The sequence below is a fragment of the Propithecus coquereli genome, unplaced genomic scaffold (assembly GCF_000956105.1).
Source record: "Propithecus coquereli isolate 6110/MARCELLA unplaced genomic scaffold, Pcoq_1.0 Scaffold403, whole genome shotgun sequence".
Classification (NCBI taxonomy): Eukaryota; Metazoa; Chordata; class Mammalia; order Primates; family Indriidae; genus Propithecus; species Propithecus coquereli.
The window spans coordinates 1800835-1828246 of NW_012149764.1; the positions used below are offsets into that span (position 1 = coordinate 1800835).

The 27412-nt window shown below is 34.0% G+C and overlaps 1 protein-coding gene across 2 annotated transcripts in view; it reads right to left on the reverse strand.

The window, feature by feature from the left end:
• Positions 1-27412, reverse strand: part of RFX3 (regulatory factor X, 3 (influences HLA class II expression)) — a 358295-nt gene that overhangs the window by 295366 nt on the left and 35517 nt on the right. Inside the window, exon 3 of one of the 2 annotated variants that reach the window (XM_012652879.1) lies at positions 26818-26819. The exons of the other annotated variant lie outside the window; for it this stretch is intronic. The gene's annotated coding sequence lies outside the window, so the exon portion shown is untranslated. The remainder of the gene's footprint in view (positions 1-26817; positions 26820-27412) is intronic. 2 annotated transcript variants of the gene reach the window in all.

The following is a 27412-nucleotide window of genomic DNA, read 5'->3' on the forward strand; positions in this document are numbered from 1 at the left end:
GTCTGCCTTTTCCTTCAGATGGTCAGTACCATAAAGGGTAAGGAGGAGGGCAGTTTTTTTGTTTTTAGTCACTATTACATCTCCAATGGTTGGCACAATTTTCACCTCACAGTAGGTACATGATACTTTTAAAAACTGAGCAAATATAGAACTAGGTTAATTCCTCTTTCAGCTTTGAAAATAGCTATTACTCTGATGATTCCTCTCTCTACATATACATACATAAAATGTTTCAATAAGGACACCACTCTGATTCTTTGAAATATTCCTTTTATAACAAAGTTCCCAGATACTTCTTAAAACTTGGAAGCTATAAATGAACACAATGGTGTCTTCTCATCAGTACAGACTGTACTTCCCTGTTAAAAACACTGTAGTGCTTTTAAAACACTCTACGCTCTACACTCTACTCTACGTGTTTTAGTCCATTTGTGTGGCTATAACAGAGTATCTGAAACCGGGTAATTTATAAAGAACAGAAATTTATTTCTCACAGTTCCAGAAGCTAGGAAGTCCAAGATCAAGGTTCTGAGAAGTCCAAGATCAAGGTACCAGCAGGTTTGATTGTCTGGTGAGGGCTGCATCCTCCAGAGTGGAAGAACTCTGTGTCCTCACATAGCAGAAGGCAGAGGGGCAAGCTACTGAATACTGACGCTTCTTTTGTAAGGGCCTTAATCCCATCACTGCGGGAAGGGGACTTCATGATCTTATCACCTCATAAAGATCCGACACTTTAATATCATCACACTGGCCCTTAAGTTTCCACACTTGAATTTTGAAGGAAACACATTCAAACCATAGCACTGTGGGACATGGCAGTGACTGTTATACCACAAATTCCAAGGTCTCTTCATATGAACTTCTCTTAAAACATGTCTGCTTGATTCTCGACTAGTGTGATAATTTGACAATAGCATGTGCAGAACTTTACCTTAATTATTATAGACCATCTTAGTTTCAACCAATCATTTCAAATGGCTAAGCTTATTTTCGATCTTGATTCCCTCATCCAGACTATTAGCTTTTGTTCCCAGCTTTATGTGATATGCAAATGTGATGGGCCTGTTTCATCCAAGTCAGTGATAAAAATGATTAATAGGAGAAGAGTAAAAGCAACAGCCATGTCATGTCATGAAAAATATCTGTCTCCAAGCTGGTATCAATTCATTCATAAAATTCTTCCAACCATCCAAGAATCCACCTGGCCTAATAATCCAACCCCTAATTTGACCATGTATTTCATAAACATGTCATGAGATACTTTGTCTGAAACTTTGCTAAAATAAACTTTCTCCACCTACACTGGAAAAAAAAAAAAAATCACACATTTACATGACACATTTCTAATAAGCCCATGTGGTCTCCAAAGGACCACTTCTTTTTTAGGTAAGTCCTCACAAACCATCTGTCTAATGATCAAACTGTCCCATGATGGATATTAATATAAAACCCACTAATCTTATAATAGCAGCATTCTACTTTTTCCTCTCTTTTTTGAAAATAAAAACAGTACCTGCATGATCTTAGCCTTTGGAATCTCTGGTACTGCTCAAAGATCACCAAACCATTCATATCTGCAAGTCATTTACTCCTAGGACATTAACTATTAATAGTTGAGAAGATAAAAGTGCTTTCTCATTATTGCCTCACCTTTCTTGACTTCAACTCCCTTGCCACCATTGTTAGCTCCCTTACTGAATTTGAATATCATCTTCCTTTGATAGAGAAATTAAAACCAACCCAGAATGCCATAGCTCTGCCTTCATTCCAACATTTAGTATTACAACATCTGTCCCAACTAGTAGTTTATTTTTTCTTTTCTTTTTTTTTCTTCATGATCTGAACATAACATTTGTGATACTTAGTATCTTTACAACCTTCAATTCATTTTAGGATTCAGCCTCCTTTATGCTACTACTTTTGTGTTTGTGTCACAACCTCTTCTTATTTTTGAGAATCATTTTTGCTTATATGGTCAGTTTTTTACTTTAAGGAACCTCTACATACTTCATTCATTCAATAAATGTTTTATTGACTACCATCTGTTTGCAATTCACCAAACTAGAGCAAAAGCTACAAAGATGCCTAAGATCTGGTTGCTACCTTCAAGGAGTCCAGAGGGAAATACAGACTGCTAGGCAGAATTACAGGCTTCTATATTACCAAGATAAAAATAAGTGCTATATAAGGAGAGCATAAAGCAACTAGCTCAAACATGAAATAGCTGCTTAAGTCTTTATCAAGGAAATGACATTTGAGTTGAGTCATGAGGAAGCAGTCATTAGAAAACTGAATGTGCCCTAGAAAATAGCAATGTGCAAAGGCATGGCAATATAAAAAAAGTACACTGTTTTCATACGAGAGTGATGTGGCTGTCATTTAGGGTATACTGAGTGTCGCCTGAAAATATAGAGTCAGTTACAAAAAGGCCTTGTAATCTAGGTGTCTAATAGGATAAATAAAACGAAGCAAATGCTCTCTACAGAATACTATGTAGCAATTAGGAGTAGCAATCCAGATGTATGCCTAATGACATGGACAGATCTTTAAAATAGTGCTGAGGGCAAAATAAATAATGTCTACAACATTATACCAGCAATGCAAATTTAAAAATGTATGCACATTCAGTATTTGTCTGTACACAAAATAAATCTACATGTTTTGCAAGGACAAATACAAATAAAAGGAATCATATCAAAAACATCAGAATAGTTACCTATGGAGTAGGAAAGTATTAAGAGAGGAAAATAGAAATGAAGGAATTTTTGTAAAGCAGGTATGCACGTGCTTGATGTTTAAAGGGGTATATGTTTTCCTATAGATGACAAAGGTTTTAAAATCTGGAAATGGCAAAATCTAATGTGGTTTTTAGGGAAAAATTTCGGCACAGTGTGAAGCATACAGTCCTGTAGCTATACTTTCTTCTAGAGTCTAAAAACATGGGTTCACTATTCTTTTTCTGCACATACTGGGTAGATCTTTATTATTCTGTAAGAAAAGGCTAGGTATCAGACTAAGCTGCCAATGAGTAAAGATGGACATAGAAATTTTGGTAACAGAAGAAAGTGAAGAGAGGTCTGACAGGGAGTAAATAGTTGCAAATAAAAGCAGCATCTTAAAACTCAAATTTGATTTTCTGCCAAGAATAGTATCGAAAACATTCCTGTACTGCAGTAGATGCCAAACTAAGTAAATGCTAAGTGTTTCACCAAACTGGAAGTCTATTCCATTTTCTTATAAGTATTGCCAAAGGTAGAGTAATGAGAAATTAAAACAAAGCCTCGCTTAGTATGTCTTGGGAGCTCAGAGTAAAAGATCTCTGGAATAAACTCATACAAGCTGTATCACTTGAGAGATGAATCTTGCATTACACCAAAAACTGCTTCATCTGTACAAACAGACTTTCTATAGAACTGTAACTGAACACTACAGGCTATGAGCCAACATTTTTAAATTTCATCGAGCTCTAGTGCCAGGTGACAACTGTTTGCTGTGACATGATTTATGCAACACGTTTCATCTAGTTATCTTAGAATCAAAAGAATTTTACCAAAGCGTTCTCATTCAGATAAACAGGAATGATTTCTACCACAATCACATCTGTGAAAAGTGGAAGACACACATGGTAAGTTCCAGGACAAGATCCTACAGATTAAATTCTGAGAATAAATGACTGAAAAACATAAAATTGGCATACTTGCTGGGCACTTACCTACTGTGAAGACACTGTTTGTCATTTGGATGAAGAGATCTAACCAAAAAGCAACCAGAATAAAAATAAATTTTGTGAATAATAAATGGTAAGTGTAAATAATACATAACAATACTTACTTATATAACCTTGCATTTCCATAGACACACTCATGAGGGCCAGATATTTTGTTTTTTCCTTTTTGGTCTGTGCTTCAGTATTGATGGGGATTCTTTTCCTCTCTTGATCTTCTCTTGAAGTATCACTTCAGCCCCTAATTATCCATCATCTCATCCTACTATATTCTTATCCATTGTACTCAGTCTAATTATATTAATAGTTTGATAGAAGATAGAATTTAAAAGACAGCCTCTTTCAATAATGACTCTAATACACTTTTATTTTTTCAGTATTATTGCCTAAAGAAGGTAATCTGTGTTATCCACAGATGGTGAGATTATGGGTAATAGTTCCTTTCTTCTTTATATGTATTGCTTTTAAAACCAAGAAAAAAAGATTTTAAATAACTATATGGGGTGACATGATGGAGGAAAAAAACTTTATTATAACAAATGCTCAATTTCAAAAGATGATTATATATAAAAGGACCCTGGTCTGGGATCTTCCTCTTCCCTACTACTATAATACTGGCTTACAACTCAGCTTAGACATGAATGCACAAACTCACCAGCTTTGTTATAGGGTCTGTGGCAAATTGGACAATGGAAGACAGGGGCTGAAAAAACCTAAAAGTTACATATCAGCTACTTAGAAAAAACACTAAATCTATTTTGGGCTCTAAAAGTTAAATTATATTTTACTAAAATGCCAAATTTTCTTATGAGACACAAATTAAATTAGCGCCAATTTATGCTGAGGACTAAATGGCTTCAAATAAAACAAAGCATAAATACTCTTATACCTCCATATACATATGGATGAAACTGAATATTAATATTAACAATGTTACAGAATAGATTTAGTATTATCAGAAAAAACATCCTCGTCCAATAAAACAATCATCACCCCAATATTTGCCATTTTCCTCCACCTTATACTCATCGAGTAAATAAGATAAACCAACATTTAAATATATATATATATAAAACTTTCTATGTTCACTTTTGTCTTAGCATTATACTCACATTGAAAATCTAAACTCATTGTAAAACCTTATTCATGTCCCTTAGTCACTTCATTTTTGTAGAGCGTAAATGAGGTAGGATTTCATAGAATCTCAGAGCTAGTACCTTACGTCTCTTCTCTAAACCTAGTTAAAGGCTACACATGCCCACTACGATAAAAAGCTTCAAAATACTGCTTACTATTTTCATGCCATTTCCAAGTATACATACTTACATTTCTAGTGAGAAAAGACAATCCTTCCCTAGATGATTACTTAACCAATTTCCTAAAAAACAATATATTTTTACTATATGTGCAACAGAGAACTACAAATGCCTCTCAATTTCCATATTCCAAAGTAGTCTTACTTTGATGCATTTAATGTTCTCACAGATCATTTTTCTTATAAGATGGCAGGTTATCATAATTCACAAAATCTGACATTTTTCAGTGAGCTATAACATCCATCTCTGAGATTTACTATTTCTTATTTCTTTCTCTTCAATAATATTCATTTAAAATATACATTGTAGTAGTAGTCCCACTGCTGCCTTTAACAGAGTACTTTGTAAGTTGGCTTTTGTTTGTTAGTCCATATAGTAAGTAAAGGCAAATGCAACTCAAGGGGTGAGATACTTCATAAAATATAACCATTCAGAGTATCAACAATATACTTAATGATTTATTTATAGTTTGATTCTTATATATTATATCATTATGTAGGTTGTATGAATATTTACTGCAAGGTAAGAATTTGGCAAACTTATACAGGAGAGAAATTTCAAATTCATGATTGTTATAAGAGGAAAAATGAAAAATGATCTATGTAAGTACCTTATGAAATCCTGTTTCATATAATTTAAACTTTTCAAGTAGTTTTAAATGTCATTATTCTAATAAATGTATAATATTTATCAAAGCAAGAACATTCCAGAAGATTTATAGGACATCGGGTTTCTCCTCAAGGGGTTTACAGCCTAAATTAGACAAAATATACATAGCAAATGCTTACAAAGCTCTTGGCAAAGTTAAAATTCTAATATTCCTGAAAGTACATAAGAGAGCAACAAAATACTTTCATCACATGAAAACATAGTTTCATGTTTATCACCCCATACAGTTTGCCATTTTTATTCATTTAATCCAATTTCCCAACCCTCCAAAACAATTTTAATAGATACTGTGTTAGACGGTAAAGAGTATTCGTCATTCTGATCCTAAAGGTCACAGAATGTGTTTTGGATGAAAATAGAACATTTTTAACACCAACATGTAAAAAATCATCCAATGAGGTCAAGTCAGATTGGTGACTAAGCAATTGGAAAACATCTACCAGTCTTTTCATCTAAAAGGGATATAATTTAAGAACTATTGCACTTTCCCTTGAATAGTTTCTTGCTAGGAAGAACTGTTAGAAGAACAAATAGTATGCTAGATCAAAGTGTTTTTAATTCACTGTAACGTAACAATTAGCATTAACAAGTCTGTTAAGAAGCTGAAACATAAACAAAGTGTGACAATGAGAATGTACAAGAAACTTCACAAAACATTTAAGTAAACAAAAACAAAAGAAGGCAAGTATTAACATCTCTATCAATATATTTTCATATACCATATTTGTAGTTTGTTGATATTAACTTTACATCCAAAGTTATAAAACTTTTAATTTGCATATTAACTTTTACAAATACTTGCATAACCATACCTGCATAAACTCTTTTGTTTTGTTTTATTTTGTTTTGTTTTTAGATATAAATTATCACTTGGAGAATTATCTGAAAGGAAGAACATGCTCTTTATTACATATTAAAATATTTCTTGGCCAAGGTAGAAGGGTTGCTTGAGGCCAGGAGTTTGAGACCAGCCTGGGTAACACAGTGGGCCCCATTTCTACAAAAAATAAAAAAATTATCCAGCCATAGTGGCTTGCACCTGTAGTCCTAGCTAACTAGGAGGCTGAGGCAGGAGGATCGCCTGCCTGAGCCTAGGAGTCTGAGGCTGCAGTGAGCTATGATCACGCCACTGCCACTCCCGCCTGGGCAGCAGAGTGAGACCCTGGCTCTTACAAATAAATAAATAAATAAAACATAAACTGAACTATTTCTTGTTTCAGTCACAAGAGATAAATTGTTAGAGTGGCACACATGAACTTTTGTATTTCCCAATTCATAAACAGGTTGGTGTTTGTTCTTCCTGAAAATAAAAGAGGAGGGACATTCCCCAACTCATTTTATTAATATATATATGTCCAGCATTACCCTGATTTAAAAAACAAAAAATGACATATTACAAAATAATGTAACTAACAACCCACAAATCCTGTTCTAAGCTTTACCTTGTGGCAAACACATTATAAACCATTTCTTTTCAATATGTTAATCTGGATATATTACAAATTTAATGAAAATATCCATAAAGAAGTAATTATAAAATCAAAGCTATTGTTCCTATTCTGCAGGAGCTTATAGTACACAGAAAAGGTATACAAACAGGACACTTTTATTATTATTAATAATAATATAAGATACTATACATGCCAAAATAGAGTGATAGAGTGGTGAATGGTAAAGATAGTAACTATTGCTATGGCGGAAAAAAGCAGAAGTGGACTAGGAAAAGATAGGAGGGACTTGACTATTCCTGAACAGCCAGGATTTGAACAAAAGTGAATGAGAGCATTCTTCCCAGGGCAAAGAGCAAAAGAATGGCACGGATGAGACAATGTGAACAACATTTTCAGTGAAAAGAGTAAAGACTACTTACTTCAATTGGAAAATCATAGAGAAGTAGAAGGTTGGAAATATAGGATTTATTTATGCAAGTAGTATTTAATGAGTACCTATTATATGTCAGGCATAGTACAGAAGAGCTGTTTGGAAAAATTCTAGACTTAGGAATTTTATCTTTTTACTCTGTAGCAGAAAAAGTAAGAGTTCTACAAAGCTCACGGCAATTTCACATAACATTATTTCAACTAATTGTAAAAACAAACAATTATACAGAATGGGGAAACAGAGGCTCAGGGAGGTATACTCATATGCTTAAGGTCATATAGCCAGAATCAAGACTAAAAATCCCACTCCTTGCTCCATGCTCCTTTTCTCATTCTATTGGCTATATCGTTCAGCCCTTTTCATTCTTAAGCAAACAATAAATCATTAAAAGAAAAAATATAATGTGATAAAAGCAACGTTTTAGTCAAATGCATATGGTCAGGTTGTATGGGTTGAATTTGAAGGCAAAGAACACGAAAGGAAGAAGATCTATTAGGACTCGACTGTAATAATCTAGGAATAGGTGGTAGCAGTAGGAATGGAAGCCACTGGATGTGAGACTTTGTATAAAAAGATTCAACTAGATTTTTACTTGAAAATGCCAAGAGACTCAAAGATAACTAGGAGATTAGTAGAGCCACTCATAAAATTGAAATGTGAAGAAATGGATCTATTTTATTGAGGAAATCATCTACTATGGTCAAATTATTCCACAAACTCAAAGATACTAGATAAAACATTGTACAAGTCTCTATCCCTAAAACCAGAATAACCCAGGGTTTACTACCATCTTTAAATATTTTATTTACAAACACTTATAACTGTCTAGACTTAAGAGCCTAAAGAACACCACTCCCCCCACCTCCTATCCCAAGAGGTATCCATATCCATAAAGTCCAGAAAGAGTGTATGCCCTTTCTGGAAACCTCTAAGATAGGTGTATACCTAAACCTAAAGTATTAATAAATATATATTCAATTAAATCTATCATCGAGCCAAGGCTTGGTTTCAGGGGATCAGGATTATTTGTCAATCACGAATAAATGCCTAATCCCTTGATCGCACAGAAAAGACCTGCAACTGAAAAAGTATTTTAAAATCTACAAAAAGATGAACCTATCTTCATCTTAAATGAAAATTATTTCTCAAGGAAGGGTTATATTCATAACTTCTTCTAAGGTCCTAAACAATTCCATTCATTTATGATATTAGTTTATTGGACAAATAGCTCTTTAATAACTATAAACTGAAACATCCAGTAGATAAACTATACTTGAAAAGGGGATAACAAAGAAGGTGAAGATCAAAGAAGTGAGAGCTGAACCCAAGTAAAACCAGATGCAACCTAGATGGAAAGAACAGCAGTCAATGCTGCTCTTTTCAACGGCCAGTAGAGGCTGCCAGTGTATAAGGACACATAGGGCTTCCCCTCCCCACACCCACAGACACCCAGAGTTGCCACCAAAATAAGAAGCATTTCCATGGTACAACATGAAGTCCAGCATTCTGAGCTCACCATAGACCATTATTCAACAGCAATCACCAAGTGTCTTTTCAACCATAGCTTCCAGGCATGTGTCATAGGAATAAAGAGAGGTAGAATATTCTGAGTACTCTTTAAAGATGATCATACTTAGCCACTCTCTGACCAAAAGAAACCACCAATCTTATGAGGTCACCTTTCCAGAAATGACACCTCAAGTTTTACACACATGTGAAAATGGGTATTTTCACTAAACACTACCTCAATTTACGATCTTAAAAATCCTTGTTTGAACAGATGTACTATTTGGCCTCTTTAAATAAGGTGAATCAGTTACAGCTGAAGAAAATTTTCAGTTACCAAGTACAAAGTCATAATTTGATTTGTAATTTGGAAGTATCAATCTTAAATTATAAATACTAATATGCTTGAAAGGAATTTCCTCATATTCAGCAGTCAGGTGAGATTCGGTCCATCTGGGCCCCTCACCCAAAGCCAAGAACACAAAGACATTCAAATACGCCAAGTGGCAATCGTTTTTTAAAATTCATTTCATGAATCTGCTCTACAATTTTAAGAATTATGTATCTGGCCCTTTTTGAGCTCCACAACAGTGCTATTTCTTGTAGAGAGAAACTTTGCTGTCAATCACTGCTCCCTTTTGCCACGCAAATATGTGCTGCAGCTTTCACTTGTCACTCCTATTACATGTAATGTAGGCAGCTTAGCACTAAATCAATTTAAGGAACTGCAGAAGTTAAATACATACATTATTATTATGATGACAGAAAAGGCAATGAATGTCTTGCGGCTCCATTTGCTTTCTTTGTTAAGGAAGAAAAAGCTAATTATCTGCAGCTGTCAACCATGAAGACCTAGACCTATTTAAGTCAACATTAATGTTGGACAACTGAAAACATTTCTCACATTTTTGCCCAATTGTTTCCTTTTTGGAAAAAAACATAATTTCATTACAAAATATTAAACATTCTAAAGGACAATGTAAAAGCAAGTTGAAAATGTAAAACTACACACTTGTATCCCTTTTCATAACCATGTTTTAAAAAACTGACAGCCAATTTGTAATATTCATTCTCCAATTAATGTAGCCAAAATTTAGAAAGATGCCAAGCTTCTCCATATAAATTCACATAAAAAACATACAAATGAAAGTCTAGACTATTGATTACAATGAAAATGTGTTATAGATGATTAAGGGATAAATTTTGTTCATTTATTTAACAAAAAGAGAAAGGAAAACATACTCCAAAGCTGAACCATTGAAAAATGACAGAAAATTCACAGTGAATCATGGGCTTCTATGTTCGCATTATTTTCTTTATCTACCAATCTTCCATTTTCCAGTCTAGTTCCATTAGAATCCAGAAATGAATAACTAATTGGTTTTGAATTTTCTTTTTTCAAATTTAAGTATCAACTTCTATATATTTCCATATAAGTATGAAAAGAATATTGTGTACACAAAGGTCATTATTCTTGATTATGAACATAAATATTCTTTGTGTTTGTTCTTACATTGTTTTCAGTGATAAAACATTATTTTCCTGTTTTCTTTAGAGCTCTTCTCATGGGAATATACTTAATATTATTTTACAAGTTCTATTAAAATACTGTCCATTTAGCTTTCAAATAAGTTTTTTAAACACCAACATAAATTCAAACTTACAAAATCAATAATGTAAGAAAAATATTTGACATGTGACCTAACAGAATTTAGTTTTAAAAATTATAGCTCATGTTTACATTCCTAAGCCAGCCTTTAAGGGAAGACTTTTCAAAATATACCTGACCCACAATCCCAAGATTCTGATTTGCCACAAGCCCTCTCTGCAATTTTAAGGAATCACTATTGTATTCCCAGGCTCAAATTTATTGGCGACAAGAGAGAAAAGTTCAAGAACTATTAGTATAAATAATGAAAAAGTCAAATACATCTCAGATCCAAAAAAGCATGAGAGCCAGTCATGGTGAAGTATAGACATGGCCTATGTGGTAGTAAAGAAACAGTAAAGTGGCCCCAATGCTCCAAACACTAAGTAAATTTCCCACTGTCACAAACTAGCAATTGACAGGATCAAGATCACATCTCAACTTTTGACACCAAAGCCCAGGTTCTTTCCACAGCCCAGTACTACCTCCAGAATTCTTCTCTGACATGGCTTTACATTTTCAGAAATCTGTATCTATCAACATTGAGAGATGGTGGCCATCCTTTACAATTGATGATTGACAATTGGTGACAATGTTATCCTCTATGCATATAAACACAGCAGAATTGACAAAATATTATTAGGAGGCAATCCTTGTCTTAAAATGAGAGGGATAAGATAGATGACCTCCGAAGGTTCTTTAAGCATTAATATTCTAATAGTCTCTGGGTGCCACAGATTATTAGTATATTATAATATTTTTTGGCTATTTCTTTTCAAACATCCTGAAATCTGTTCAAGATAATGCTATAATTCCTAACTCCATCATTTCATTTTACTTTATAAAAACTTAAAAATAGCATTCTCACAACTCTGTAAGGTGGATTATTTTATACAGGCCAGAGTACTGAGGTGAAAAAGATTGTGGCGGTCCATCACCAAACTACTAAAGAGCAAAGCAATTTCAAATGCAGGTCTGTCCTACTCACAACTCAGGACATTTCCCATCCTACATTAAATGCTGCCATAATAACAGCATCTATTTGTACATCACTGTAACTTTGTCACATGTCCTTTCATTTGGTCCTCAGAATAACTCTGCAATGAAATAAGGCAAGTAATATTATTCTGGCCTCATTTTACAAAAGACAAAATTGAGACTTGGAGAATTTAAATCACTTGCTCAAGGATCCTTATAGAGTAATGGCAAAGACAAGTCATAGGCCTCCTAACTCCACATCTAGTGTTTCTTTTGTTGCTGTAATTTACTGTCAATTACAAGTTTGACTTCAATATCCCTTTGAAACATTTTTCTTTCTTTTTTTTAATTTCAGAATATTACAGGGGTACAAATGATTTGGTCACATAAATTGCCTTCGCACCGCCTGAGTCGAAGCTACAAGAGTGCCCATCCCCCAGATAGCACACACTGCATCCAGTAGGTGTGAATTTACCTGTCCTCTCCTCCCCCCTCCCACCTGCCCAATCCTGGATGAATGTTACTTCCATATGTCCACATAAGTGTTAACTGATTTGAAATGTTTCTATGCCTACCCTGTGTAACCTGGTCTCTCTAAGTCTGAAATTCACTAAGTGTAACTGAGCTCATAGAAACATTGTATTTATGTTTATGCGTGGCATAAAAAACTTATTTTTCCAATACAGAATTACTTTTTAAATAAACTTGTCTAAGAATGTCAAGAAAATTCCTACCCAGATTTTGAGTGATCAAGAATAAAGTTGCTAATTATTAGAAAAATCCTATCAAATCCCAGCAGGAAAAAAAGATGCCTAATTTGTAAGTTTATTAAATTATAAACCAGCCTTCTCTTTGCTTATATCCAATTAACAGGAGAGACCATAGTACTGCCTTTCGGTCTTCAAATCCTCAGAATCTTTCTATCAAATGCACCGTGCTTACTAAAGGCCAGAATGACCTCATTTAGTAAAGCAGCTTTTTGCCCTTTCGTTAGGCCCTAATCTAAATTATAGTATAAAGACATAAGGCTCTATACTCATGACTGGCTCATGATAAAGGGCATTGGCTAGCCATGTGGCCTGATGAGGTCCTGGGACACAGAAGGGTCTTTTTTTGGACTTTATCAGTCTTAGAGCAGGCAATTTATTTTGAGCCAGAAAAATAAAATATAATCTTAGGCCATCTGGTTCTGGAACACTCTATATTTGTTTAGAAAGGTCACTGTTGTCAAGTTATTGAATGTTATCTCTGGAATTGACAGAAAGAGGGAAGTTTTTGAAAGCAGGCCAAGAAAATTAAAGCACCGGATATTAAGGTGTAAAGTAGTATTTAAAAGCCTGAGCTTTAGTTCTAAACAGTTCAAATCCTAGCTCCAACATCTACTAATTAAATGACGTTGGGCAAGTCATCAGCTTTCTTAATCCAATTTTCCCATCTATAAAATGTAGATAACACACCCTAGTGGGATATTGTAATGACAAAATGATATAATATATATATATATATATGTTTGTATGTATATACACACATATGTATATCACTAGCTCATAATTATTCAAAATTTAATAATTATTTTCAGTGTAATTTTTGTTATAATTTTTCATTAGTTTTACGTGAAACTAAAATTTTCATTACTTTTATAAACACTTCTCCAGGCAGAAAAGGGTAATTTAAATATAGAATCACAATTTATGCTATGCCTACCAAATATATAGATTTAGGGCCTATCCCTAACAAAAACTTCTATCTATCTTAAAGCATTTAAGCAATATTAATTTTTTAAATTAAATTTATAGCAGTTATCATTTTGTCAGTGAAATGATAGGCTGTTGTGCCACCGAAGAATGAATACTAGACAATATCAAATCCATATCTAAACAGCTTCAGTAGGACTAGCACTGCTACTTTATTGGACAGCTGTTATAGTATCCTGATGTTGTTATGCAATAGTTATTTTCTTCACATTATGTAGTTTTCTATTAATGTTGCACAGCAGTACTATGATCCAACTATTGCAATAACCAGATGACCTAGAGTTGATTTAGAAAGCCCACTTAGGCTCCTTCTCTTTTATGAGATTACTAATGTGATTAAACATATACAAATAATTAAAACATACATAAAAAGTAGGTCAATCAAAACTCCATCCAGAATGTTGCTGAAGAGCAACATGTTCAATTCAGCAGGCCAGAGTCTGGATTGACTTATATCATCCCTTAAGGATCTCAATAGAGGGCAAATACTTCACCTGCACTGTAGTAGGAATTATCCCCACACATAACTCGTTTCCCTAAAATCAAAGTAAACTCAGACAAAAGCTGCAGTCTTGGGCTAGGAAAGACTTCCATCTGTTTTCTGCTTCAAGTATTAGCTGCTATGGAGTTTCCCATCTGGTGTCATAGTAATAACAGGCATACATTTTCCATATGAACCACTGGGTTCTCTTATTTCTCCATAACACTGATCTGAGAGATATGAGAATTGTTAAGAACAAATTTCTAACTCCAAGATATAGCCAAGAACACTACCTACAGACTAACAAAAGTCTAAAACATGCATATTGAATTCGGGGTTATAAAGATATATGGATTAGAGAAATGTATAATCATGTATAGAAAATACACAAGAGATGGTCTCTTGAGCAACCTTCACTTACTCAACTTGCTATATGAACCCACATTCTTCAATTCCTCTTCAATCATACTGACAGATGCCCACAGCATGCTGAAAACTCACAGTCTGTAGGAGCCTCTCTAGTATGCTCCTCACACTTCTGCTCTCTCCCAAATGCTGAGCTGTATGTTCTATTTGCTCCAAAACCTCATTAGGGAAGTTTTATTGCTACTGTAATTAGCTAAATTTAATTAAATATTGCATAAACCATGAAAGCGAAAATAAGGGTCTTGTATTTTTAAAAACTAAGTCAAATGCTTTGACAAAATTTGATGAAGGCAAGTCACTAGTAAACGTTGTTGAAATAGGCAAAGATAAGAGAGATTTTTAAAACTGGACAAAATCATAAAATATAGAATTCTGGTTCTCAAACTTTAGCATAGGGGCCTTGTGAAAGCACAGAATGCTGAGCCTTGTCCTCCATAGTTTCTGATTCAGTAAGTATGGAGTGAAACCAAAGAATTTGCATGCTAAGAAATTCCCACGTGATGCTGATGCTGCTAGGCTGGGAATCACACTGTGAGAGCCATTTCTTTGCAATTATCTAAATTTTAATCTGTATTAAAGAAATATAGCATAAAGTAGATACGATTTGTTATAGATATAGATTTATGTACGACTTGGAGTTCCAATCAGCAAATCTATACTGCAAGGAAAGGTCCCTGGTCCTAATGAAAAGATAGTGCATTTGTACATTTTTAAGTTAAAATGTTAATGGGATGTATGCATCTTTTTTATGACCTACTGTCTTAACTGACTTTTTCAATTAATGGCCAAACGATGAGAACAAATCTCATCAGAAGAAATCCTCTGTCAAATATGGACCATAAAAGTACCACTGAAATTTGAAAATTCCTTCACCTCCACCATTTGCAAGGAGGAAACTGTGTGATTGCATCCTTGATTACAAGACTTTCCCAAAACACAAGCTCACAATATCAATGAAGCCTTTAAAATAAGTTAAAAGGTTAAGTATCAATATCTTTAATTTACAGACGAGATTTCTAACTCAGAGAGCATAAGAAACATCTAAAGGTAAGTCAACCAACAAGTGGCAGAGTAAAGACCCAAATACAGATCTACCTCCAAATACAGGGTTTTTCTTTCTTTTTTTCCAACCACTCAATACTGCAGTATAATCTTTAGAAGAGTCAAAGATAGGTTAGAAACAATATAAAATGGGGGTCCCAATCCATCTAAAAGTCTGCAAAACAGAAAATGACCAAACTTATATAGCTGTGAGAACTACATGATTATAAGCATTGTATCTGTCATTTTGCACATAAACATAAACATCATCTATAAACTGAACTTATTATTAAATGGCTAGATAGGATCATCAAATATAGGGCACTGGAAGGCAGGTAATCTACCAGCATTGAAGCAAAGTTTTTGGCAACACAACCCCACTTGAGCAAGAAACCTGTAAAAAATGGGTGATAGAGTCACACACAGATGTGGTAGAGTTAAGCAAAAAGCAGACAACCATGTTCAGAGAGAGTAGAAGAGGCACATTAAGTTAACATTGAAGTAATGCATCCAAAGATGTGCCACTTATGTACTGCTTAGAAACAGAGGAGGAGGCGAGGCATCCCAGCGACGGCAATCACTATTAAGATGATGCCATTAAAGCAAGTTTATCATTTTAGAAACTACAGGCAGACAAAACAGTACACTGTCTGTCTTATAAGGTAATGATGTGTTCATGTAGTATCTTACAAATTCCAGAAGAGGACCATATCTGTTAAACTGAATTCAAATGTTCAGTTTTACATATTCATTCTAATATTTTTAGAAAACTGGCCCCAACCTGTGGTCTAGTGTTTGAAACCAGGGTGTGAAGATTTGCAAAAATTATAGGAAACTTTCTAAAATAATTATTCTGTTTCTTTAGACTAAGATAAGGAAAATAAAGATAATATGTTAATGTTAAGATAAGAATCTAGAAATGGTCAGGATGGCCACAAAAAAAAATAGAAAATACCAAACATGAGGATATGAAGAAATTATAACCCTTATACACTGTTGGGGGGATGTAAAAGGATGCAGATACTATGTATTTTTATACCATATTTTAATAATCTATTAAGAAATAGTTGGTAGTATAATAAAACTAAACTCTTAAGAAGATCCATCAACTGATATGTCCTATAGGTAACATTTCTCTTCCAAGATTACATGAATACATTATTTAACATGGAAATTTCACATTATAGCCTCTATTCTATATTTGAGCTCTGTAGTATCTTCTGTTCTGATTCCTGCCTTCTTTTGTGTTAAATTGATATTTTCTATACTACCTTTTTTATTCCTCTGTTGTTTCTCTTACTATAATTTTTTGAGTTATTTTCTTTCAGGTTGCCCTGGGGACTACAATTAGTATTCTAACTTAAAACATTTTGGTCTGGATTAATACTAATTTAATTTCAATAATATATAAAAATTTTCCTCCAATATACTTCTCCTTGTCATATTTTTGTCATAACAAATTACATCTTTATATATTATAGCCCATCAACACAATTTTATAATCATCACTTTATTCAGTTGTGTTTTAATTGATTGGAGAAAAAAATGTACAAATAAAAATGCATTTATTTGTATTTTTATACCTTCCTATTTCTTCGTGCAGATTAGAGTTTATCATCTACTGTACTTTTATTCATATTTCAACCTGAAGGACTCCCTTTAGTACTTCTAATACAGCAGGTCTGTTAGTGACAAATTCTTTCAGTTTTTGTTTATTTGAAAATGTCTTAATTTTGCCTTCATTTTTGAAAAAAAGTTTACCTAGACAGAATTCCTGCTTGACAGTCTTTTTCTTTCAACATTGAAAATGTCTTCTAGCCTCCAGGGTTTCAGATAAGAAGTCAGCTATTAATCTTATTGGGGATAACAAGTCATTTTTCTCTTGCTGCTTTCAAGATTTTTCTCTAAATTCAACCATGATATGTCTAGGTGTAGAACACTTTGTGTTTATTCTACTTGGGTTATGATGAGCTTCCTGAATATGCAGATTAATATCTTTCAGCAAGTCTAGGACATTTTCTGCCATTATTTTTTAAAATATTCTTTCTGCCTCTTTCTCTTCTCCTTCTGTGACTCCTATAATGCCTATGTTGGTACATTTGATGGAGTCTCATAGGTCTCTTAAGGCTCTGTTCATTTTTTTCCTTCTTTCTGCTCCTCACATTGAATAACCTCCATTAACCCATCCTGAAGTTGACTGATTATTTCATCTACCAAATTATATCAGTTGTTGAGCCTCTCTAGCGAATTTTTCATTTCAGTTATTATACTTTTAAATTCCAAAATTTCTCTGTGGTTGTTTTTTTTATAATTTCTGTCTTTATTCACATTTTCTCTTTGGTAAAACACTATTCTCATAGTTCCCTTTAATTCTTTACCATGGTTTCATTTAGTTCCTTGAACATACTTATAATATTTGACAAAGTCTTTGTCTATTAAGTCCAAAATCTGGGCTCTCATAGGAACATTTTTCGTTGGCTAGTGTTTTGGTTTTATTTTTTGTTTTCCTGTGTATGTGGCATATTTCCTATTTCTTTGCATGTCTTAATTTTTTGTTGAAAACTGGACATTTTAGGTAACATATTTTAACAACTCTCATATCAGATTCCTCCCCACTGTCTGACAAAATTTTTAATCACCAGTTTATTGTTATTCTTGACGCTGCTTATTTGTTCAGCTTTTGCTTATTTGTTTAACTTTCATGAACTCATTCTACAGATTCTGTATTCCTTGTACAGTGTGTGGCCACTGAGTTCTCTACAGGTTTTTAAGTTCTTGTTTTTATTTTTAAGCCTGGATTCCTAGGAGTCATACCTGGATCAGTATATTGTAGTGGTCAACCAATGATTGTTCAGAAGATTTCCTTAAATGTCTTGCCTATACATTTTCTACCCCTTTGCCATAGAGATCTTCCTGAGAAATCACACCTTCAAACTTCAGGCAGCTTATGAACAGCCCTAGCTCTCACTTCCTGTTTACACAGAGCCTCAAGATCTGCCAGAGGTGACATTCTACTTTCCCAGGTTATTCCTGGGCATGGGCACCGCCTTGCACATCATGCAGCCTTTTAGATATCCAGGAATATGCAAGAGCTTTCCAAAGTTCCCTACATTGGCTAGTTCTCCAAGATTTCCTTTTAAATTTCTGGCCAAGTTCTTGTTTGCCCCAAATGAAATCATAGCCTTAGGCAGCTGGCATCTTGCCAAGGGTTTGCTGTTGTTTCAGTAATTCCCTGGGGGTAAGCTTTTTCTTCCCCCACCAGAGCTGAACTCAGAAGCAAATCAAATAGCCAACCACTCTTTGAGAATAGAGTTTTCCTAAGAGCTGCAAGTCTGGACAAAATATTAACTATGCTCTAGGGATAGTGCCTTCAATGGAGCGCCAAAACTAGTCAGATCTCTCCATTATCTGCAATGCTCCCAGCTTTTGGCTGTACCACTAAGGTATGGAGAAAGGGAAGATGAGAACAGTCCCAAGTTTAAATGTCACAGACCCTACTGTCTTCCCAAGATTCACTAGTTTTCTCTTGGACAGATAATTTTCAATTCATTCTCTGGCCTGGTTTATTCTCTGGCCAGAATTCCAAAATAGCTGATTTTCATTATTTTACCAATATTTTTGTTGTTTTACAGGGAGAGCAAAATCACTGAAGCCCTCAGTCTTTAATTCTGGTAGTTGATCAAGTTCTGAAATATTTTAAATCTATCTTATAGTTTTTTGACAAAAAGGATTTTAACCAAAAAAAAAAAAAACTTAATTTGATAAAAATTATACTTATAAATTTTCAGATCACTGAATTTTTATCTCTAATAAAAATTTACTGAAAATCTATATTGTAATGTTTAAATAGAAGAGAAACTGATCTGTGAGAGGGGAGAAAAAATAAACTGCATGAGCAATGTCTTATTGCATTACATCTTTCCTGTTTACTAATATGAGAATGACCAAAATAAAGGTGATTCCTAGTCTTAGATCCACTTTCAGTCCCAAACAGCCTCTCAAATCTTTTCTGGACAACAGAAACAAGTTCAGGTGAGGAAGAAAGGCTACTACATCTTGTCTTACTTGGCTGACCTAGACCAAATCGAATTCAACTCTGACAGTCAGGGATAAAAAAAGCCACAGAAAACTAGAAGTAGGAAATCAACAGAGAAGAGGAATCAGAGACCTGAGCATAGGAGGCAAGCCTATCTCTTGAGTTTCTCTAAAGAGACTCAGTACAGAGAGATTGGGTTTACCTCAGATTCACCCAAGTATAGGCCAAACTCATGAGCTACCGGAAGAGAAAAGAATAATTCATTACTATGAACTCTCTTCTATGTTAGGTGATATTGGCAAGCTAGGGAAAGACCAAAACTGTCAAAGTAAGCCAAGAAAAAGAAAACCTTTTATCAAACCTTCAATTTTCAAGAACATTGTTGTGCTGCTTTTGCTTTTATATTCTTGTGTAACAAACCACCCCAAAACTTACTGGCTCAAAATAACAACCATTTTATTTGCTGATAATTCTGAAATCTGGGAAAGGCTCAGCTAGGCAGTTCTTCTCATCTTGCTGATGGTCATTTATAATGACTGCTTTCAGCTGGCAGGTGGGAAATGCACTCAGCTAGCATAGTAGGATGGCTGGCCTTCTCTCTCATTATTTCAGAGACTCTACTCTCTACATGTGGCCTCTTTTCCACATGGTCTTTCTATGAGGAAAGTCAGATTTCTTACAAGATAATTCAGTCTCCCAAAAACACAAAAGCAGAAGTTGCCAGGCCTTCTTAAGGCTATTACCCAGACCTGCAACAGCTTTAATTTTGTTGCACTCTGTTGGTTAAAGCAAGCTACAGGCCGAGCCCAAAATGAAAAGAAAGGGATTTCACAAGGACGTGAATATCAGCAATCTAACACACTACTAAAACCTCAAGGCCAGTGTTCAGTTCACTGGAATGGAAGCAACCATAAGAAACTATAAAATGGCTAACCTAAATGAAGACTGGACAATTAGTGTCAAATTTTATTCTCTGTTCCTTCCCACAGTGAGAGTCAATCTAGGTTCAGTGAGAATCTTAATTATAAGTGAGACCTGATTAATCACTTACAAGCCGTATAACCTTGGACAAGTCAATTAATCTAAGCTTTAGCTCCTCAATTGTAAAACAGGGAAAATTATATGTGCCGTGCCTATCTTAGAGGAATGTTGTGTAGAACAAATAAGATAAGAAATAATTTTGAAAACTGTAAACTGCTATACAAATATAAGGAAGTGTTATTTACCTGACAGGATGCTAAGTATAGTCAACCTAGCTAGGCTCCATTCTATTAACAAGATTATAATCATCATCATTAATTACCCTATATGCAAAATTACCACCACAGCAATAATATATACAATAGCAAGCTAATATTATATTATGTTTTGTTATTATGAAGAATAATAACATTAACACTAGCTATAATTTATTGTTGTCCAATTATATGTCAGGTGCTGCTAGACACTTTTGGCAAACTATAACTAACCCTTATAATAACTCAACAAGGTATGCACTGTCCTTCTTTTACAAACAAAAAAACAGACTTGGCTACTTTAATTAACTTGCCCATAGTCACAGATCTTGTAAGTGGAAAATCCATTACTAATGTCTAATGTATAATAGGCACTTGATAAATATCTGTTGTGTAAATTAAAGAACAAATAAAGCCAGGGCTATCTGGCTTTAATGCAAGAAGTCTTTCAACTATTTCAAAGTATTTCTTTCTCACAATCCTTGTTTTTATAAGCAGCTATCAAAACTGTAATCACAGCAAACATATCTAATTAACATGGGCAATTTATCAGCTTTTTCATCTGAAAAATGGTTTCCCATCTGAAAAGTACCTTTGTTTTTTTAAACATCTAATCTTTAACCTAATGAGTTATTTTGGGTTATAATGGTCATGTTATAATGTGGGGACACAAACTGGAAAAATGAAGCAAAAAAAAAAGAGATACATTTGCATACCAAAAAAAAATCATTAAAACCAAAAAAAAGGCATATATTTTAATGGCAAAATTATGTGCAGTATGAATGACAAATTTTCATATCCTTATATTATGAAGAGATTTTGAAATTTAAAAGGAGGAAGAGGAAAAGAAACTGCCCAACAGAAAAATAGATTAAAGATATAAATGGTAAATCAACAAAAGAAATATGAACAGCTACTATATATACTTTTAAAAGTATTTTTGCCATTAGTTATCAAACAAATGCAAGTCCAAATGAGATTTTTTTAACTATCTGACTGCCAAAAATCAAAAAAATTATAAAGATTGATCATACTGAATGTCAAAGAGCAAGCAAAGAAACATTAAAACATTATTGTTGGGAGTATGAAACAGTACAACCTTTCTAGATAGAGGACAATGTGATTGATAAAAACATTTAAAATGTACACAGCCTTTTACTCAGTAATTCCAACTCCAAGAATTCATATAAAGGAAAATAATTGGACAGTTGCACAAAGATGCACATACAATAATTAATCATAATGCCAAAACAGCATACAGGATACTACCTAGACGTCCAGGTAGAAAATTATAATTATGATACATTCATATAATACTTTACAAAAAGATATAAAATTTCATTCATTACCATGAAAAGATGTTCAAGATATGAGTATCAAAGTAAAAAACCAACGGTATGACACAATTTTTATAAAAAAGACCATGAATTTTTGTGTTTGTAGCAGAAAAGAGAGCACACGCACACATGAGCACAAGGATACCCAAGAGCGCCAGAGTGAGCACATACACACTCAGAGAGAGAAATCCCAAGATGTGGCAGTAATCCTGTGAGCAGATGTGCAGTAATCTCTGAGCAGGGTTTTGTTTTTTTTTTTTTACTTTCTTCTTTGTACCTTTCTATATTTTCTGAAGGCTTTATATAAAAGCATATATAATTTTTATAAGAATAACAATAAAATATTTTCATTTAAAATGATGTCAACCATCATAAGCATGAGGTTCTGTGACCCTTCAAACGTTATTACTTTTAATATAAAATACTGCCTAAACAGCAGTTGATATGAATACTGAAGATTTACATTTTATTCCTCCTTAAATGGCAAATTCAAAATCATAAAATCTTTATAGTTGTTTCAATTCACATGTATTAGAATTTGTCATTTCTTTAAAAATGTCACTTAAAAAATGAAAGTGAAACAGAAATGTTTAAGTGTTACATGATACATTTGGTGTAAGTGTGCTATATTATATATCTCTGAGGAATAACCTGCATATGAAAGAGCCTACAGACTTTGATTCTATAACCGAAAAAAATCCAGCACCACTTGGTATGTTAACTTGGGAGCTTATTAACTTATGCTTGTTATTTACACAGTATAATGGGAATTCTCAATTAGCCATGGGTAGATTATCTACAACTACTCTTGCTTTTGAGTTTAGCCATTGTACCCAGAGTGTAAGAAATTTAGTTATTTACTTTGTAGATCTCTCAGCTATTTACTTTGCATGCCAGGATTCTAGCAAAAGAAATGTTTAAAATCAATTATTCAACTTGGATGGTGGACGAACAGGCAAGTGGGCAACTACTACCCTCAGGACTGAGCCTGAATATCATCCAGATATACCACTGCCCTACCTCCCACCAGGGGACTTTGGGAAATGTTTAGGGCCACTTTGGTTGTCACGATGATGGGGGGAAAAGAGTGGTTCTAATGCCATTTTGGCCCAGAGCTGCTAAATATACAATATGGGGTTCCCACCAAGGACTGTCCCATCTTTAACAATATTGTCCCTGTCAAGACAGGGACCATAATTTTCTTGTTCAATTTTAGCCTACTACATAGAGGGCATTAAATAAATATTTGTTGAATAAAGTCAAAGTAAGCAATTTATGGCACTGAGTGACATACAGATAATACAAAAGAGGGAAAAGAAGTGGACAATAGGGAAACTGGATGGTTTTCTACTTCTGCCTGAGTCAGACCTTAGTGGGTGGGCTCCATTATGCTTGGGGAAATTCTAACATGGGGCACATCCACACTCCAGATACTTAGAAAAGAATAAAACTCCGCCCCCCCAACACAAATTATAAAGGGATTATCTTCCATTATAGATATCCAGGTATATGCCTCCCACTACTAGTAAAGATCAGCAAATGTGTCATTTCAAGACATTGATACTAGTGTTCAATCTTACCTTGGCAACTAGGTAGTAAAACAATGTTGTAGTTTAATAGTATGGGCTCTGGCGTAAGACTGTTGCATTTGATTTGACTTTACCGTGCATTACCTGAGTAAATTACTTAACATTTTAATATGCTATTTACAAGCCTGGCAATTTACTTAGCATCTTCTAGCATCCATCTTTTCATCTAGAAAATGGAGCAATAAAACAAGTTCATAACCCCCTATTCTAAATTTATGGGCCAGATATGTCACACAACTCAGAAGTTTTTTGAATTTTAGAAAGTAATACCATATATATATGTAATATCTAGGGCAGCAACCCATATGCATATGTATTAATGTTTCTGTCACCAACAACAACAACAAAAAGGATGTTCCAAGTGTGAGATAAAGACCCTTACGTAGGCTCATCTCACTTAATTCAGGTTTTACAGTCAAATTAGCTTGCCACAAACTTAGGAAACCCTGGGGCGGTGGCTCACACCTGTAATCCTAGCACTCTGGGAGGCTGAGGCCAGAGAATCACTTGAGGCCAGGAGTTCGAGACTAACCTGAGCAAGAGCGAGACCCTGTCTCTGCTAAAAAAAAAATAGAAAAATGAGCTGGACAACTAAAAATATATAGAAAAAATTAGCCGGGCATGGTGGCACATGCCCGTAGTCCCAGCTACTCGGGAGGCTGAGCCAGAAGGACTGCTTGAGCCCAGGAGTTTGAGGTTGCTGTGAGCTAGGCTGACCCCATGGCACTCTAGCCCAGGCGACAGACTAAGACTCTGTCTCGAAACAAAAAAAGAAAGCAAACTTAGGGAAATTGGTATTTGGGATCTTTTTGAATTTCAAAAGTAACTATAAGGGTACCTATAGTACCTACTTCCCTCAGAGGGTTAATGTGAAAATTAATTGAGTTTATATAAAGCACTTACCCCAGTGCCTGTCACAGTTAGTATTTATTAGTTATCATTATGAAATATTAGCTAGTTACAAGACTATGCAAGATAGCTAATAGAGTCAATAGACTTACAGTAGCTATAAGCAGGAGGGGGGGGTAAGAGTGAGTAGTAGTCAGAAGGGAACCTAAGACAATTATGCTAATCAAAATAAAACAAAATGAAAGCTGACGGAACACAAAGTAACTGCAAGAAAATAATGCATCTGCCACACCAAACTTAAGTAAACATTTCCTTCCTTTTGATAAAAGGGAGTTTCTCTAGGAGTTAATATCTAAAGACATTTAATATTTTCTATTTCACATGTAGTTTCCTATTTACAATTCTATATAGCTTTCTTCCTAAAAATGGATCAAGCTTTTGAAGCTTTTTGAGCCAGGTGGAACCAAAACTAGTTTCTCCCTAAAGTAATAAGGCAATTAAGCTTTGTTACCTACAGCAGAATACAACAAAATTTGGACAATTAAATAGTATACGCAAAAAACATACTGAACACTATTTCCCTTTGGAAATAATTGCAGTTAAATTTGCTACTATAGCCCCTTCCTGTTCTATTGGTTTTCTTATTTCACACTTACGGAGAAACTTTTAGAGTTACATGGGGAATGAAGGAAATTATCACTTCTTAATAAGCACTATTCTATGCCAGGCCTTGGATTTTGTACTTTGCATAAATTCCTTATTTAATTTTCACATGTCTTCAAGGTAACAGTTATTGTCCTCATATTACATGAAGACGTTAAATTATTAAGTGAATGAATCAGGATTCAAACTCAGGTTTGACTGACTTGAAAACCCATGTGCTGCTTATACTAGGCCTCTTTGTCAAAGTATACTACTTCATTCTCATATTCTTGACTAATTCTTGGCTCCCTTTGTATTTTTTATCAAGAATCTTTAATGTGTACATAATAATATGGAATTTATATTGTCTCTCAGAATAAATTTTAGATCTTTCTATAATTCCAAATTTGAAATGCACTTATAATTTTTATCTTAGTTTATCTCTGAAAAAATAATTTTAAAATGTCTATAAATTACATCTATCATCTTTACCAATAAGAGCTTATTCATCAATATATAGCATTACATTTCTAAGCAATTAGCAGCACCATATAATCAAGAACTTTAAGCCTGGTAGAGATTTTGAGAACAATAAAGATATTATTTAGATGAATAACCATTCTGGTCTTAAAGATTTTTAAGGGGTATGACCTACCAAATATCACTCTATAACTGACTCCAGAGTTTAATAACTTTTAGAGATGGTCTTCTTTAAGACAAATCAGTCACCCTTTCCATAAACTTTCAAGCATTAATTTAAGACTCTCTTTAACATTTCTGTCATTATGCTGCTTTACTGATTTTAGCTGAAAGTTTGTAACAAAGAATAAAGAGAAATACAAATAAATTTGAAAACAATCCTAGACTAAATAAGTAGTTTCCGTGGCTTGAACCTTTGCTCATTCCTGTCAATATCATTTTTTGCTAACCTTTTCAGTGCCTCTCCAGTTGTTCCATGCTCAGGAAGAACTAGAGAAAATAATTGGACTTTATTAGTTTAGAGTGTTTAGTTTAGCACTCTAAGAGCTCAATGAACAAGTTTAAGAAAAATAGTAATTGCCAGCTGTTGGATATTAAACTCCAGAGTCATGCTCATTTCTAAAAATATATTATTGACACATATCCAATTTGTAGAATGCTGTGATTTGAGTCTAAACAATTATTTTTATCTTGAACTGGTGTGATTAACTTTTAACTCTTATTAAATGTTTTTGATGGAACACTGATAGGATTTATTTTCTATCAGCAGATAAGTAATTTCATAGATTGTTACTATTCAATAAGGCTTAGGGTTATGAAATTCAAGCAATATTTTAAGTTGCATAAAAAATGATGCTTACTAATGTCATTTTATGCCCAAGACACGATGTTTAATATGAACAGTATATATTTTAATTCTTATAATTTTTTACATTTACATTTTTAAAACTATACTACTCTCATAAGACCAATTTTCACTGGCCCTGATAAAAAGCTAGTAATGGGTGTATCCTGTATACTGTATTAAGTCAATAAATACTAGTTGAAGAGAAGCAAAGGAAAATGCCAAGAGTCAAATATTATAATTCTTGTTTCTAGGTCCACAATGCCATTATAAAAAGAAGCATACAACCTTGATCGTCACTACTAGCAAATACAAGAACAAAAAGAGAGGTATAGTTTACTACTTTATAGTCCTTGTACTTGGAAAGCAGTATAGAGCAACGCCTTTCAAACTTTGTCTCCAAATAAAATACTACTCAGAGTCCCAAGAGAAAAAGAGGCAAAAACGGACCTGCTCTGTTTCTAATCATTCCCCCAAAGGTGGTGCCTGAAGAATTTCTTTGATTGGAAAACATAATTTGAAAATTACTAATATAATGGATAAGAACAATAGAGTAAGAGTCACCAGATCTGGGTTTACATGCTAGATCTTCCACCTGTGTAGCCTCAAAGGTATTTTTTAACCTCTCAGTTTCCCCATACATAATATGGAAAGAATTCCTAAACCATATAACTGACCTGTTGGGAAAAGTTAAATATGATGCTACACACAAAAGAACTCTTTAAAGCATGATCTATGTAAATATAAGATATAATTACTGTACTATATGCTATATAATATGTAAAAACAAATGTTTCCTTCCCTATCTCTCTCCTCCCCAAGATACTTCCTTATTTCATATATAACAAAGAAGTTTAATGCTAAAGGTCCAAAAATCAGATTGAAAGGAAAAAAGTGGGAAGGAGAGACACATACAGAATTTCTCTTTATTGCTCCTCTCAGGGTAATATAAAGTAAGCTCATCTCCTACTATTTT